Raw genomic sequence first — 9373 nt, forward strand, 5'->3', positions numbered from 1 at the left:
TTACCTCCAAAAGCATCCCTGAAAACTAGCATACAAATGTATACTCCCACACCAGAATATGTGTATGCCCTTTCCTCAAATCCTCATCAATGTTAGAAGAGATCAGTGTCAAAATTATCATAATTTTATAAGTAAAATACACTTATTGCAATTTACATTTCCTTCATGACTAATGAAGTTCAGTATCTGTTTACCTATTTACTAGACATTTCTTTAAAAATAGAAAAGCATGACCTACATGCTCACCGCTCTACTTCCTCAGAATTCCTTTCACTTAAATTGGGATATCATATTCAATAAAACTAAACTTCAACTTCAGAAAACACAACATACTTAAAATATTTAGAAAACTTTATAGGTAAAAGAATCCCTAGGATGAATTTTTTTCTTAGATGGAGTCTTGCTCTGTCGCCCAGGCTGGAGTGCAGACGCACCATCTGGGCTCACTGAAACCTCCGCCTGTCGGGTTCAAGCGATTCTCCTGCCTCAGCCTAGCTGGGATTACATGTGCACACCACCAGGTGCATGCTACCAAGCTCAGTTAATTTTTGTATTTTTAGTAGAGATGGGGTTTCACCATGTTTGGCCAGGCTGGTCTCAAACTCCTGGCCTCAAGTGATTGGCCTCGGCCTTCCAAAGTGCTCGGATTACAGGCATAAGCCACCACGCCCAGCCCCTAGGAGGATTTAATATACTTGGCAAATGAGGTACTAGAAACTTTTTAAACAGTAGGTAGGTTATAAGTACATATTAACAAAGGAAAAACACAAGATTGCAAGACTATAAATGTGTTGAGTTTTAAAATAAACTTTCTATAAAACTTTTTGACCAAAACCAAACTGGGGGTTGCACCTCTTTTTAAAACAGAAAGGACTACTGTCCTACTTACAGAAGCTCTTCTATGAACATTATAATAGCCTATCTCAGCGCTTTCTTAGGGTAGTTGGTTTTCATACCTGTTGAATAAACTGATTAATGAATAAAGCAGTAAACAAAACTCTGAGGACTTCAATAAACAAATTTATTATACTATCTCATGCCGCATACTATATCCTAGCAATGGCCCAGTGCCTAGCCTCACAATGGTTACAAGACTGGGCCATGAATTCATCTTTAGAACCGCTTTCCCTCCACTAGTATTAGATATAAATAATGCTTAATAAGCAAAACTCTCGGCCAGGGGCAGTGGCTCACGCCTGGAATCCCAGCACTTTGGGAGGCCGAGGTGGGCAAATCACTGGAGGTCAGGAGTTGGAGACCAGCCTGGCCAACATGGTGAAACCCCATCTCCACGGAAAATACAAAAATTGGGCTGGGTGAGGTGGCTCACGCCTGTAATCCCAGCACTTTGGGAGGCCGAGGCGAGCAGATCACAAGGTCAGGAGTTCGAGGCCAGCCTGGCCAACACGGTGAAACCCTGTCTCTGTTAAAAATACAAAAATCAGGCCGGGCGCGGTGGCTCAAGCCTGTAATCCCAGCACTTTGGGAGGCAGAGGCGGGCAGATCATGAGGTCAGGAGATCGAGACCATCCTGGCTAACAGGGTGAAACCCCGTCTCTACTAAAAAATACAAAAAGCTAGCCGGGCGAGGTGGCGGGCGCCTGTAGTCTCAGCTACTCGGGAGGCTGAGGCAGGAGAATGGCGTGAACCCAGGAGGTGGAGCTTGCAGTGAGCTGAGATCCGGCCACTGCACTCCAGCCTGGGCGACAGAGCGAGACTCCGTCTCAAAAAAAAAAAAAAAAAAAAAAAAAAAAAAAAAACAAAAATCAGCCAGGCGTGGTGGCAGCTGCCTGTAGTCCTAGCTACTCAGGAGGCTGAGGCAGGAGAATTGCTTAAACCTGGGAGGCGGAGGTTGCGGTGAGCTGAGACCACACCACTGCACTCCAGCCTGGGCGACAAAGCGAGACTCCATTCCAAAAAAAAAAAAATGGTCTCATGGAAATTCAGAAAACATTTCTCATCTTTGGTAAATACTAATCTCCACTTTAAGCAGCCTAAAAGGAGATTACCAACTACTTATTTCAACACAGGTTTATATGTTTTGCCATGTGAAACTGATTGAGAACTAATTTTTATAATCATAAGCAAAGCTTATCTGTTGTTACCTATACATGTTAAACAAAATAAATCATAATACATTGAAAGTTGGTATGTACTTTGCAGAAAAATAAATTAGGGAAGAGAGCTACAGAGTAGTTTATTTTAAATACAGTGATTAGGCTTCACCAAGAAGGTGAAGATTAGAACAAAGATTTAAAAGAGGCAGAGGCAGGAAGCCCTATTCATATCTGGGGGAAAGAGACTTCCAAGCAAAGGAAAAGACAAATACAAAGAGGCTGAAGCAGGAATGGTGTGTTTGAGGGAGGAACAGCAAGGCCAACAGTATGACTGGAGCAGAATAAATGAAGAAAATCAGAAATAAATACTGAGTGTTACGTGTAGTGTGTAGGGCACACTGTAAACATTTTAGTTTTAACTCTGAATGAGATGAAAATCATTTGAAGAGGTTTTTTTTTTTTTGAGATGGAGTCTTGCTCTGTCGCTCAGGCTGGAGTGCAGTGGCCGGATCTCGGCTCACTGCAAGCTCCGCCTCCCGGGTTTCCGCCATTCTCCTGCCTCAGCCTTCTGAGCCCGCCACCTCGCCCGGCTATTTTTTTGTATTTTTTAGTAGAGACGGGGTTTCACTGTGTTAGCCAGGATGGTCTGGATCTCCTGACCTCATGATCCACCCGTCTCGGCCTCCCAAAATGCTGGGATTACAGGCTTGAGTCACCGCGACCAGCCTTGAAGAGTTTTTGACTTGTCACATTTTAACATTATCACTGGCCACTGTGTTAAGCCTGGAAGGGAACAGGATAGAAGAAAGAGACTGGCACAATAATCCATATAAGAGACAGTAGCCTGGAGAGATGGTGGCCTGGAACAGGTGGTAGTGGTAAAAGCGTTATCAAGTTGTTGGATCCTGGATATATTTTGAAGGCAGCCAATACGATTTGCTGAGGGATTATATAATATGTGGGATTTAAGAGAGAGAAATGCAGTTATCTTATGGCACTGAAATCATTTCTATAGTATTTTTTAAAATATTGAAAGTATCTCACTTTTAGAAGGTTCAAAGCACTTTTTCCTGCTAAGTATGAAACTTTATAGCTCATGATAATAACAACAGGAACCTGGGCCAGGTGCAGTGGCTCATGCCTGTAATCCCGGCACTTTGGGAAGCCAAGGCAGGCGGATCACTTGAGCTCAGGAGTTCAAGACCAGCCTGGGCAACATGGTGAAACCCCATCTCTACCAAAAATACAAAAAATTAGCCAGGTGTGGTAGCACGCACTATGGTCCCAGATACTCAGGAGGCTGAGATGGGAGAATCGCTTGAGCCCAGGAGGTGGAGGTTGCAATGAGCCGAGATCACACCACTGCACTCCAGCCTGGGCGACAGAGCAAGGCCTCCCAAAAATTAAATAAAATAACAGAAACCTATGATGGAAGTGTTTCCTATCTCTAGTGTGGCGGTGGTCACACAGGTATATGCATCTGTTGAAACTCACTGAAATTAAAACAGATGCATTTTATTGTGTGCAAATTTTATCTCAAGAAATTTGGTCCAAAAAGAAACCCTGAAGACTTATCTCTATTACTCAACATATGCATGCACTCAGTTTTTCTTTTTTTCACTTTTTTCTCTTTAAATCTTTCAGACTATTCTTTTTTCTGCACTCTTAAGAATACTGCAAGTATCCAAAATATAGTAAAATACTGCTAATAAGCATTCCCCTATTGTAGACTTACCCAGATAGAAACAAAATTATTTCTCCCAGGATAGATTATTTTAGACTAGCTCCATCAGTACACTATGTGCCAAATTTCTGAAATGCTAAGAATGAACTGAGATTCCTCTCAGCGAATATTCACATACAACTCACTCATTCATTCAATATCTACTTCCAATTATGTGTCAGGTCTGCAGGAATTATTCCTAGGGGAAAAAAAAGTGTTTTATGCCCAAAGAAGAATGGGAAATGCTTAACAGAAAAACTACTTTTACAGCAAAGCTGCTAAGAATGAACTGAGATTCCTCTCAGCGAATATTCACATACAACTCACTCATTCATTCAATATCTACTTCCAGTTATGTGTCATGTCTGCAGGAATTATTCCTAGGGAAAAAAAAAAAAGTGTTTTATGCCCAAAGAAGAATGGGAAATGCTTAACAGAAAAACTACTTTTACAGCAAAGCTTTTCAGAAGTATGAAAATACTCAATTGTTTTGAAATCTCCAAAAGAGTTGATCTTTTTCTGACATTGCCACTTTGTTGTTTTACAATTTCAATGATTAAAGAGCAACACTCCTGTGCATGCTTATAGTTACAGCTACGCAGGAGGACCGCCTGAGCCCTGGAGTTCTGGGCTGCAGCACACTACCGATGAGGTGTTCATGCTAAGTTCATTCAGCAATAACATGGTGGCCTCCTGGGATGAGAGAGAACCACCAGGTTGCCAACAGAGAAGGGCAAAACTCCCAAACTGATCAGTAGTGGGATTACGCCTGTGAATAGCCACTGCACTCCAGCCTAAGCAATACATGAAGAATCCATCTTTTTAAAAACAAAAGCAAGGCTGGGTGCAGTGGCTCATACCTGTAATCCTAGCACTTTGGGAGGACAAGGCAGGTGGATCCTTTGAGCCTGAGTTCCAGACCAGCCTGGGCAACGTGGTGAAATCCCATCTCTGCCAAAAATACAAAACACTAGCCAGGCATGGTGGCATGCACCTGTGGTCCCAGCTACTCAGGAGGCTAGGGTGGAAGGATTGCTTAAGCCTGAAATGCAGAAGTTGCAGTGAGCCGAGATCGTAGCACTGCACTCCAACCTGGGTGAGAGAGACCCCATCTCAAAAACCAAACCAAACAAAAAAGTAGCACTATCTACTACTATCTACAGAGAAAAATGAGTGCTTGTCTGAAACTGGGGTGGAACAGGGTGACTTGAAAACAGAAGGAGGAATCCTTTTGGGGTAATGGATGCATAACTTTGTATATTTACCAAAAATCACTGAATTGTGCATTTACAGGTGAATTTTCTGTCAATATAGGTCACATAGTTGCCTTTTTTTTTTGGAGACGGAGTCTCGCTCTGCTACCCAGGCTGGAGTGCAGTGGCCGGATCTCAGCTCACTGCAAGCTCCGCCTCCCGGGTTTACGCCATTCTCCTGCCTCAGCCTCCTGAGTAGCTGGGACTACAGGCGCCCGCCACGTCGCCCAGCTAGTTTTTTTTGTATTTTTTTTAGTAGAGACGGGGGTTTCACCGTGTTAGCCAGGATGGTCTCGATTTCCTGACCTCGTGATCCGCCCGTCTCGGCCTCCCAAAGTGCTGGGATTACAGGCTTGAGCCACCGCGCCCGGCCCATAGTTGCCATTTTAAAAAAAGTATATTGGCCGAGTGCGATGCGCTCACACTTGTAATCCCAAAAATTTGGGAGGCCAAGGCACACAGATCACATGAGGTCAGAAGTTCCAAGACCAGCCTGGACAACATGGTCAAACTCCGTCGCTACTAAATATACAAAAATTAGCCAGGCATGGTGGCGGGTGCCTATAATTCCAGCTTCTATGGAGGATGAGGCAAAAGAATTGCTTGAACCCGGGAGGCAGAGGTTACAGTGAGGTGAGATCGCGCCACTACACTCCAGCCTGGGCGACAGAGCGAGACTCTCCACCTCCAAAAAAAAAAAAGTGGCCAGGCGCGGTGGCTCACGCCTGTAATCCCAGCACTTTGGGAGGCCGAGACGGGCAGATCACGAGGTCAAGAGATCGAGACCATCCTGGCTAACACGGTGAAACCCCGTCTCTACTAAAAATACACAAATTAGCCGGGCACGGTGGCGGGCGCCTGTAGTCCCAGCTACACGGGAGGCTGAGGCAGGAGAATGGCGTGAACCTGGGAGGCGGAGCTTGCAGTGAGTGGAGATGGCGCCACTGCGCTCCAGCCTGGGCAACAGAGCAAGACTTTGTCTCAAGAAAAAAAAAAAAAAAAGTATACCAACTCAGAAAAATCGGCAAAATCTAAGAACTGTAGATTAGGTATTTTATCAATGTTAGTTTCCTTATTTTGATTGTTGTACTGTTGTTACATAAGACTAGTCCTAATTTTTAGGAAATACACTTAAGTATTTATGGGTTAGGGGGCATCACATCTGCAACTTACTAGCAAAACATTTCAGAAGAAACCTATGAAGAGAAGGATAAAGCAAATTGGCAAAATGTTAACATTTGAGGAATCTGGTGAAAGATATCTGAGATTTCTTTTGTACTATTCTTGCAACTTTTTTTGTAAATCTGAAATTATGTCTATATAAAAAGTTAAAACCCAATACCAATAATTCTGGGTAGTGGAATTTTGTTCTTCCTTTAGTTTCAACAACTTTCAAATTTCAAAAAAAGGTAGAAAAGCTATTTAAGAAGAATCAAAAATCCCTTTTGTGAACGGCAGTGGTAGTGTTTGAAAAGTCAGGCCCGGCGCGGTGGCTCAAGCCTGTAATCCCAGCACTTTGGGAGGCCGAGATGGGCGGATCACGAGGTCAGGAGATCGAGACCATCCTGGCTAACACGGTGAAACCCCGTCTCTACTAAGAAATACAAAAATTAGCCGGGCGAGGTGGCTCAAGCCTGTAATCCCAACACTTTGGGAGGCCGAGACGGGCGGATCACGAGGTCAGGAGATCTAGACCATCCTGGCTAACACAGTGAAACCCCGTCTCTACTAAAAATACAAAAAACTAGCCGGGCGAGGTGGCGGGCGCCTGTAGTCCCAGCTACTCAGGAGGCTGAGGCAGGAGAATGGCGTGAACCCGGGAGGCGGAGCTTGCAGTGAGCTGAGATCCGGCCACCGCACTCCAGCCTGGGTGACAGAGCGAGACTCCGTCTCAAAAAAAAAAAAAAAAAAAAAAAAAAAAAATACAAAAATTAGCCAGGCGTCGGGGCGCGCGCCTGTAGTCCCAGTTACTCAGGAGGCTGAGGCAGGAGAATCGCTTGAACCCGCGAGGCGGAGGTTGCAGTGAGCCGAGATCGCGCCACTGCACTCCAGCCTGGGCAACATAGCAAGACTCTGTCTCAAAAAACAAACAAACAAACAAACAAAAATTCAAGAATCAGGGTTGGACTCTTACATTTTATTGAAAATTCTTAAATAAAAAATTATGTCAATATAGATTTAAATGCTTACTATGTGTTACCTGGATATCGCACGAAGGATTTTACATAACGTTTTTCTCAATCTCCAACCCCAATAACGTATAGATATTACTATCAATTCATTTTACAGAGGAACAAAAACCAAAGCTTAAAAAGAAAAAACAAAAAGAAAAACCAAGGCTTTAAGTTAAATGAATGAGAATAGTGTAAGATTCACGTGAATCATGAATAACTTACGACCAATTTAATCCCTTTAAAGTCCTCTGAACGTTTTTGGAAACGGCCTTTAAAAAAATTAAAAGCTCCAAAGACAATACAAAAATTGTTTATACATTACTGCCCACGGCCTAATACACAATACTTCACACTAATACAGCAGTAGGGTGCAACAGAGGTCCAATCTCTTCCCTTCTCTTGGCTCCACTCTGCCCAGTATCAAAATGGCATTTCCATGGCAATACAAATCCATATTACATAACTTCCGAAAAATCTTCACAGTCCTACGTCTATTCCGGAAAACTGTATTTAAAAGCATGATTGACGACCAAAGAAAAATGAGAAAGTAACATTTTAACGTGGAGCTTAGTAATCGCCTAGAACGAATGGCGATATACAGTTTACTGCACCCTCCAATGCTCAAAGGAGGCAGGATGGCAAAATTCATGACCATCTTAAGCAAGCCAGGAGTGCTAAAAAGGTAGGTATTAGCTCAATTCCAAGGGGGTGGGGCCCAGTTCGCTTGGTGGCGGGCTCTAGATGGCCAAAGAGGAAGGGAAAGATATCCGTTGGTGGCCAGCACCTCGCTAAAAAGGGTGGGTGGAGGCTAACATCAAGGCAACTGCTGGGGCCAGTGCCCAGGCCCGAAAACCTACTGTGGGGCTCCCGTAAGCAAGGGGGCTCAGGGAAGGGCTCCCCAGGGGCAGACCGATCGTTTTGGGTCTAACGTGGAACCCAGGAGGGGCAGAGACGATTCACTGCGCGGCGGAACGTGGAAGGGAAAGGGAAAGCTCAAGTCATAGGTCTGGCCTCCACGGGCTCCAGCTGGGCCCACAGGTCTTCCAGGCCTTAGAGAAGAGGAGAAACCAAGCCTCGTGCCGACCCCTCCCCCACCCCCGCCTCCGCGCCCCCCCCTTATCTCTACCCCACCCTGGCGCTTTCGCAGCCACCCCGGCTTTTCCTCCTCCACCAGCTGAGGCACCCGGTCTCCCGGTTTCCACACGCGTTCACGGACACAAACTCACCCGCCGCTGAAGAAACGGTACTGCCTTCGCGGCCTTCTAGGATCCAGGTGACGAGTGCGCTCCACTTGTTCAAGATTTCTGCCCGCCGCTCGCCAGGGAGACACAGGTCCGAAGCGCCTACTCTCACAGGCCGCAAATACAGCCGCGCTGCGCGGGGAGCTGCTGGAGGTCTTCCTCTTGCCCGGCGTGCACTGCGCCGGGGGCGTGGAGCGCGGAACCATAGAGAAGAACGTATATAGATCGTCTCCCCTGTTGACTCTGACTCACCAAGCCGAGACGAATAACCATAGAGAAGCAGCGTCTAGCAGCTACTAGAAAGGCCCGAACTGTAAATTATGACCCACACTGCCATGTTTGATTGGAGCCGACTGAATCTTACGACTACGGGACGCCATCTTGAGGTCATGATTCCGGCTGGGCACGGCGCGAGGAGTGTTAGAGGATTTCTCACTTTTCGTAGTTTTTCGGGATGTAGAACCTTGCTTTGTGATTACTGGAGGTTCGAGGAACTGATAACTGGGCCCTATACGCAACCTCAGTGTTAAACCCCAAGTGTTGTTATAACAACTACTCGAGATCAAGAAATAATTGGCAAAGGCTGTGGAGGTTTTTTGAAAAGCAAAAGCTTATGGGTAGTTGTAGGGCCGGAGGTGGCTAGAAGATGTTTGGAAAAACGTGAAAAGTCCTGTAATACTAGTTAACACAGCTTTCGTTCTGTAATCTAAACGTGCTGAAAGAACTTAGCTTAAGTTAATGAAAATGAATAAAATCAATCATAAATGATTACGTTATTCCAATTGTGGACCTTATAGGCAATATCTAGTTATACGCCTTTCTCAGCTGCTTGCTTCTAGGAAGGCATAAAACGTATTCAGTATAAAGTTATTGCCTCCCTGAGTTCCTGGTGCTGTGCTAAGTGCTGGAAGTATGAAGGCAAATG

The 9373-nt window shown here is 45.0% G+C and overlaps 1 protein-coding gene across 1 annotated transcript in view; it reads right to left on the reverse strand.

Annotated features, from left to right (window-relative positions):
• RBM25 (RNA binding motif protein 25) overlaps positions 1–8697 on the reverse strand; it is a 67066-nt gene extending 58369 nt beyond the window's left edge. The window contains exon 1 of the mRNA XM_050798690.1: positions 8434–8697. The gene's annotated coding sequence lies outside the window, so the exon portion shown is untranslated. The remainder of the gene's footprint in view (positions 1–8433) is intronic.
• Positions 8698–9373: the final 676 nt, after the last annotated feature.

This window comes from Macaca thibetana, chromosome 7 (assembly GCF_024542745.1).
Source record: "Macaca thibetana thibetana isolate TM-01 chromosome 7, ASM2454274v1, whole genome shotgun sequence".
NCBI classification, from domain to species: domain Eukaryota; kingdom Metazoa; phylum Chordata; class Mammalia; order Primates; family Cercopithecidae; genus Macaca; species Macaca thibetana.